Below are 7,498 nucleotides of genomic sequence, written 5' to 3' on the forward strand. Positions count from 1 at the left end.
CATTGACAGTGTAATAACAGGGTTACTTCGAATTGTATCTAAAGTGAATAACATGGTCATATGGTGGCAGGATATTTAACCCTTTGGTGACCTTCTGGTAGAATTTTTATGGAGGCTAATATAGCTAGGATTTCCTTTTCTTCAGTTTGAATCTCACTATTTTAACTGTAGATTGGTGGTACCGAGATATCTTTTTTTTTAATTTTTTGAACGATTGCCAACATGAGTTAACAATAACATGCACAAAAAGAAGTTGTTGGCATGAGAAAAGATGCTCAAGCTGGTGTTGCGTTCTATTCTAGACCTTTCTATCCATATTTATGGTCCTAGTAATTAACTGCCCTCACGTCAAACATATATTTCTTGTAGCCTTGACCCATGCGATAATGTCAACACCCAGTTGGTTAACCAGTGGTGCCAGTCACAGGTGCCAACTCTTCCAACTGTATCCACAACAGAGCATTTCTGAAACAGCGCCACACTGTGTAAGGCACAGCAAGAATGGTTCCTTATTCAGCTTTCCTCATCTCTGTTTTCTCTCTCCATGTTCTATTCACAGAGCCACCGTTGTCCTAATGTACCAAGCCAGGCTCGCTGAAAGCAGACGGTTGCTCTGGTTGTTCTGCAAACCACGTGCCATTATTTTACGTGAGGAATCCTGGCAGATTAGGGAAGTAACTGTGAAGTCAGCATGTAGGTGTTGCACTGTAAACCCCCCTGTGGTGAAGCAGCGGTTCTGAATAGGGTGGTAAAAATCTAACTGCTCAGTGCAATCATCTGTGGAATCCTGCAGAACTATCACAGGAGGAAAGGGCTTAACCTACTTATTTATCAAGCAATCTCGCTGCTGACGGGAAACTCCGATGGCACGTTATGCAAACTGTGTTAATTAATGCCCCTTTCATGCATGCAATTTAAAGCCAGTATCATAGCATGCATTTTAAAATGTAATATCAGAATGCATTTTATAGGCAGGGCCCTTCAAAAGTATTCATAACCATGAGCAAAAAAGACTCCGTAAAATGAATGACACAGGTAATTCGTTATATTGTATGCTCGAAAATGGGAAAATATCATTTTGTGCTTATACAGTTGTTCAGATAAAAACAAGCACAGTAGGCCTAGTAATATTATTTCCCAAAATGATAGGTGTCAAACTTACAGTATCATTACCCCTGTTTTCAGTGTTTACTGCACCCTTGTGCTGCAATGATAACACTGTTCATTGGTCTTCTGCAGGTTTTTTATGAGATTAATGAATAATGTGGGGCAGATCTTTGACCATTCCTCTTTATATAAGCTTTCAAAATCCCTCATATATGTCATCACATTACATTACATGATAGGCATTTAGCAGATGCTTTTATCTAGAGCGACTTACACAACTTTTTACACAGCATTTACATCGTATCCAATTATACAGCCGGATATATTTCCAGAGCAATGCAGGTTAATTACCTTGCTCAAGGGTACAACGGCAGTGTACTATCTGGGAATTGACCTGCAACTTAAAGGTTACAAGCCCAGTTCCCTAACCATTGTACTACACTGTCAGTCTGTACCTGTGGACTGTTTTATGCAAACCACAAGCCTGGAGACTGACATGGTCATTCCAAAACAATTATTCTGTGTGCCTTTTTCATTTAACCTTTATTAAAGACAAATTCCTCTCAATACAAAAGATCACAGGGCACTGTTACAATATTTGGAATTCGTAACAAGGAGTAAGGGGTCTTCAAAACAAACCTTTCCCTGCCCCTAACTGACTTTCACGTGAAAACGCCTGGCTGTTGTAAAGGTGCACTGGTTGCCTCTGACAGTGAGATGAACTGATGTGATTAAACATAACAGATCACAGATAAATCCACAACTGTTGCCTGTAACATGCCCTGTAACCCGCTGCGTTTTCAACGCCAGTTTGAAAGATGAATTTGAACTAATTGCGCATAATAGTTACCATAAAGTGTTTTGTGTGGTCACTGTCGTTCAGAATTCCAGTTGATTAAGAAAAACAATAAGGAGAACAAGGAATAGTTCGTATCGTCGCTGGTCTTGTCTGTGTCAGACCAGTTTTCCTCTTCGTTCGCAGGAGCACTGACCTCCCAAATAAGACGCATTTCCGCGATGGGCAAAGAAATATTATACTATCAACCACATATAAAGCATCCACAGGGGGGAGCTGTGGCTCTTCTTAATAAAGCTCTCTGTGTCTTATTTAAAACTTCCCGCGTTGTTATACAGTATATTCAAGCGTATATTTGGCGATGCTTATCTGAAAATAACCTTTAAAAATGGGCAGTGTGTATGCTAGTTCATAAACTATGTTATTCGAAATTTCGGATATATCAATTTAAACACGCTTTACGCAAAGAAAAACAGCATTAAACTATTGCCTATTAAACATGTATTATGCTATATATTCAATCACATACTCGATGTTAGGCTGTTAATTGTGTGGTAACCTACTGTTTATAAAACCTGTACAAAAAACTTCTAATTCAGTAAAATGTTCACGAGACATGCTGTTTATCGGGAATAGTGTCGTTTCAACTTCAGGAGAACACCACTTGTATTTATTTATAGGTTAGTTTAAACCTTGACAAGTGTAATTTGTGCGTGGGCTCGGTTTCTAACAACCTAGTCTACTCCAGTCTGCATTTTTCTGTAGAAGACAGTATCTGTCCTTCAGTATATTCAAGTGCATATAATAATCTTCTTTCAGGCAGACCTCGTATCCAAGTCGATTGTTCTTGCCACTCCAGACCATTGAACGGGGATTAGAGCCCATTTGCGGCAGGTTGATAACGTCTCTCATTGTCTGCCTGATTTCAGCACTAACCAATCCGGCGGATGTAATGGGGGGACGAGCCCTCCAGAGGCCTGCAAGGTGCCAAGGTGTTATTAATCACCTGGCCGATTTACACACACGAAGCACATCGCCGCTGTGATTTTCAAGTCCGAGCACAGAGTACTAAAGATAGCTTGTTTCGAGGTTCGTTTCAGTCGGCAGCCAGATTTCGGTCCGTGTCCGTGAACTGCTAAAACTAAAGAACCTACAGGAGAAGGTGACAAGGGCGGTCAGAGAAGCATCATAACGCGCACTGCGTGTTATAGCATACTTGAGTTTTCACCGACTCTGATTCAATAGGCTATAAATGCACATTCATCCGTGCCAAAGGATTTGCCTTGATAGTTTTGGCGACTTAAATCAGACAGACTTGTAGAATGCCCTGCAGATTACAGCATTATGAAATTGCGTTTGCTGTCAATAGGTTGATTGACACATCTTTCATGGAATAAGCACCATAAAATTACAGTCTTTCGCAGCCTCAAAGGAGGAGAAACGCAAGATGGGGAAAATGTGCATACAGAATTTGTCTAACTGGGACTGGCGCGCTGTGTTAACCTTGCGTCGGTTTATTTATTTATTTATTTATTTATTTATTTATTTATTTATTTATTTATTTATTTATTTATTTATTTATTTATTTAATTAATTAATTATTGGGAAGCCAATAACTGCTGTGATGTCGAATACAGCTAGATGGTCCTCTATTTGCTTTAGTTTAAACGTAATCATCTGTTTTATTAAACAGGCTACTGTGTTAAATGGGTTATACAGCCATCGCCTTTTCTCCTTCACCCTTCTACAAAGCGCTGGTTATGAAACGGTAGAAGAATTTCACGCGCTCATGCTTTCACATCATTGTAATGATGTTGTAGTTACTGTACATCATCAGATCGCTGTAGAGAATGTTATGTCTTTGTTTGAGACCAACCTGTTTTTTCAGGTTTTACATGAAACTTAAATTTCTGCTGAAATTTCAGCTGTCCTCTTTCCTATTGGGGAACAGTCAGCCATCACCCTGAATCTGAACTTGTGATCTTAACTAAAACGAAATTCATTCTTTTCACTTTGCTATCTTTACACATAAGAACTTTTTACTCATTCCATGTGCAGTATTTTCCTATTGATGGCCTTGCATTGTTTAAACAAAGGTTTGCGTCTTTTTATTTTGGTTTTATTTTCTGTTATGCTCAAACTGACGTAGCAGAATGGTGCTTTTCAGAAGTATGACCTGAATCAAAATAAATAATCAGAATGACAAATAAGAAAACATGTACCATATGCTACAACACAAAGCAAGTTTAATACCATACTGTGCAGTCTGACTGAACAAATAGCCTTATTATTTTCCCAGTGGCCTTCCTGAATGACCCTCCTATCACCCCAGACACAATTGAACGGGTTGTCCCCCGCACTTAATGATCTTCAAATTACGTGGGCTTCTAGGACCCTGAAGTGGAGTGTGCCAAGTTACACATGATTGCATTCTTTGTGTCTGGCTGGAAGATACTGGCTGGAGATCGTAACTCCGTCCCCTCCCACTGCCACTCCCCGGCACACACATGCACACGGGGGTGCACGCGTGCACACGCAGTTAGTTCGACAGCCATCACAAATGAAGCGTTAAATTAAGAAACAGATAGCGCCCTCTCTCTGGGGGGGGGGGGGGGAGGCACCCCCGCACAATAGGGTAGAGTGGCCCGAGACAGGGGAATCATTAGCTTCAGAGAGACTCAGCCTCCACCCTGCCACTTCATAAGGTAATTAGGGGGGTTACTCACTTCACAACAATGATCCATCAAGGAAAGAAGGGGGGGGGGGGGGGGGGGGGGGGGGGCTGGGTCCTGACAGTACCGTCCCTTAAATCAAAAGGCAAGGGTCCTCTGTTAGTCCACCCTGGTTGAAAGGAGAGCAAAATTTAGGACAGGCACGCCACTGGCCGTCAAGAGCCTCATCCAAGTCATTTAAACTGTGTGCAGAGATAGCCAGTGACACGTTATGCAGTGAAAATTAATCTCATGGGTCAGCAGCTTCCACAGCTTTGATTTAAAAATTCAAGTAATCCAGCGTGGCTTAATGTTGGGGGGGGTGTTTGGGGGGGGGGGGGGGGGGGGGCTGCCGAGCTCTGATTTCATTGACAGGGTAAAAGGATGCCTCTCGGCGTTCTGTCTCTTGCGAGAGCTGACCAAACGGCGGCGAGTCTGTCAATCTGTGACCGTCCGTTTCGCTGCCCATCTGGGGCTCTCCGCTCCCCGGGTTCTGAGTCAGCCAATCAGATTACTTCCAGTGCTCGTCACTGTCAAATCGCGCAGAAAAGAATCTCCGGCGCAAACAGCGTCAAACATATTGTAGCGGGACTTCTAATTGTGGTGGAATGGAGTACTAAAAATATGGTCGGAAACATTGCAGGACTAATTAAACATATTTATAGATGCGTTGTTTAATAAATGCAGGTACTGTATTACATGACAACAATGGTGCAGTTACACAACTAAATGTGCAATTTATGTGTTTACACTTTTCAAATATATTATCATTTCAAAAGATGATTATGTCCAGCTTTCAGATGTTCTCTGTTTCTTTTTCGTAACATAACAAGTTCATAATTTCGAATGTTGTGCTTCATTGCATAACAAACTGTCCTCCAATTTTTTTTTGCGCACAGATAATGATATCTTGGCTAGGCGGGCAGCATATTCCAGTGGAATTAATGGCAGAGCTGACGGCACTAACACAGGAAGATTAATGTTCTGCATTTACTTAACACCGGTGTTGTGTATTCATGTCGCTGCGCATTCCTCGCATTCGAACCTGTGTCTTCTCAAGCAGTCTCATTATGCGCTTTTCATTGACTCTTTCATTGACTTCAAGAACTTGAATCAATTACTACAGGAACCCTAAGTCATCCTGACCAAGGGGTCAAAGCTGCAATAATAGAAAAGTTAATTACACCCATTCTTAATAAGACATTTTAGTGATGGCTTTAAGTAAAAAAAAAAACTACTTTCCCAAATATTGGACTGATCTTCCATTTATCTTGTGCAGTACTTCTAGACCTGAGGCCTCATATATTAAATGGTCTCACAATAAAATTGTATTTTAAGTAGTGACATGTACATTTATTTATAAAATTGCACTTTGGCGTGATTATTATCACATGTAAAGTTTACATGAAACATATACCCGCGGGTTATGTGGAGGCACTGCATGTTGGAGGGCTGCGCTTGATTAATCTGAAGTGCGCTGCGTTGATTAGTTGATAATCAATTTTTGGCATCATGAGTGCAAGAATCATGATAAATCACAGTTGTGTTTTATTGAAGGCATGAGTAGATGTCTTATGTATAGTGTGCTTTATAAGAAAACTATTATTCAATCATGGCTGCGCTCACATTATTGGTGTTGAATTTGAAGCTCATTTGAGATTTATATATCCTAGGTGTCTACGACACAGATATGCAACTTTAAACCAATTTAAACCAACTTTTTCGCTCTGTTATTTTCATAAATCAAGCTTAAGCATGACTTGGGAAACGATCTTACGATTATGCTTAAGTTTAAACTCGAGAACATTTATATAAAAGCATGTAAGTAAGGTGTATGTTGCATGTGGGCTGTAACCTGTTGAGGTGTCATGGACTGTGATACAGTAAGAGATTCATGGCTGCTGTGACTGACACCCTCATTGCCTGCTTGAGCAAACACGCATCGTTTTGGCGTCATGCTGGCACGTTACCTGGCCTGTAGCTGCCATGCCGCTGACATGCTGTGCTGTGCGTGTGCAGCTCTAACGCTGCCCAGTGGCGGTTCACATTTAATCTGAGTCTCACTTATGGCTCAAAAGTCTACTGGGCCAGCAACATCACAAGAGCTTAAACACTGCTCAGGTATGGCCTACACAGTGAGGCTCCACTAACCGAAAATGAAAATGCATTTTTCTCACTAGCTTCTGATGGACAACAGAATTCTGGAGCGTTTTGCCCTCCATTGTTCCTGTTTTTAAGAGCGCACAGCAGAATGACTGAGGTGAGTGGTTTTGGTTTACTCCATACGAGAGTCTGGCGTGGCACACAGGATGAGACTGTTTGCTTATTTTCTACTGAGAGAGCGTGAGCAGCTAATGTTGTTTTAAATGCTATTTCGGCCGAAGCGTTTCCCAGCGTCGATGTGTTTACTTCCGCCAGGCTTGTCTGGGCTTTGTGTTAATCTGCCGTCCTACCCAGGGGGGCCTGGGTTAAACCGCTGTGAAAACACCTCCAGCCTGTTTTAAGTAGCTATCGCTGGGCGATGAGTCTGCAATGGTGAGTCTGTGGAAACATCCAGGATTCTCAACCTGCCTAGACGCCCAATCAGAGGTCTGCTTAAGAACTATGAGAGAACACCAACATTATGAGGCGGAAAATGTCACTAGACGGCAGACACGGGATCTGAGCGGTTGATGGAAACCGTCTGAGCTGAGCTACAGTTGTCATGTTGTGTCTGGAGAACCCCTAGACCCCTCACAGGAGCCTCCTGAATCATAACAGGAAGGTGCCTGTATGTGCCCTGTGGATGAGCTGGTCACAGAGCTGACATAACGATGTCCCATTAAGAACGAATGGGTTCCAAAGTTCCGGCATTATTTGTACCCGCGGAATATCTTAAGTAAGC

This window comes from Anguilla anguilla, chromosome 8 (assembly GCF_013347855.1).
Source record: "Anguilla anguilla isolate fAngAng1 chromosome 8, fAngAng1.pri, whole genome shotgun sequence".
NCBI classification, from domain to species: Eukaryota; Metazoa; Chordata; class Actinopteri; order Anguilliformes; family Anguillidae; genus Anguilla; species Anguilla anguilla.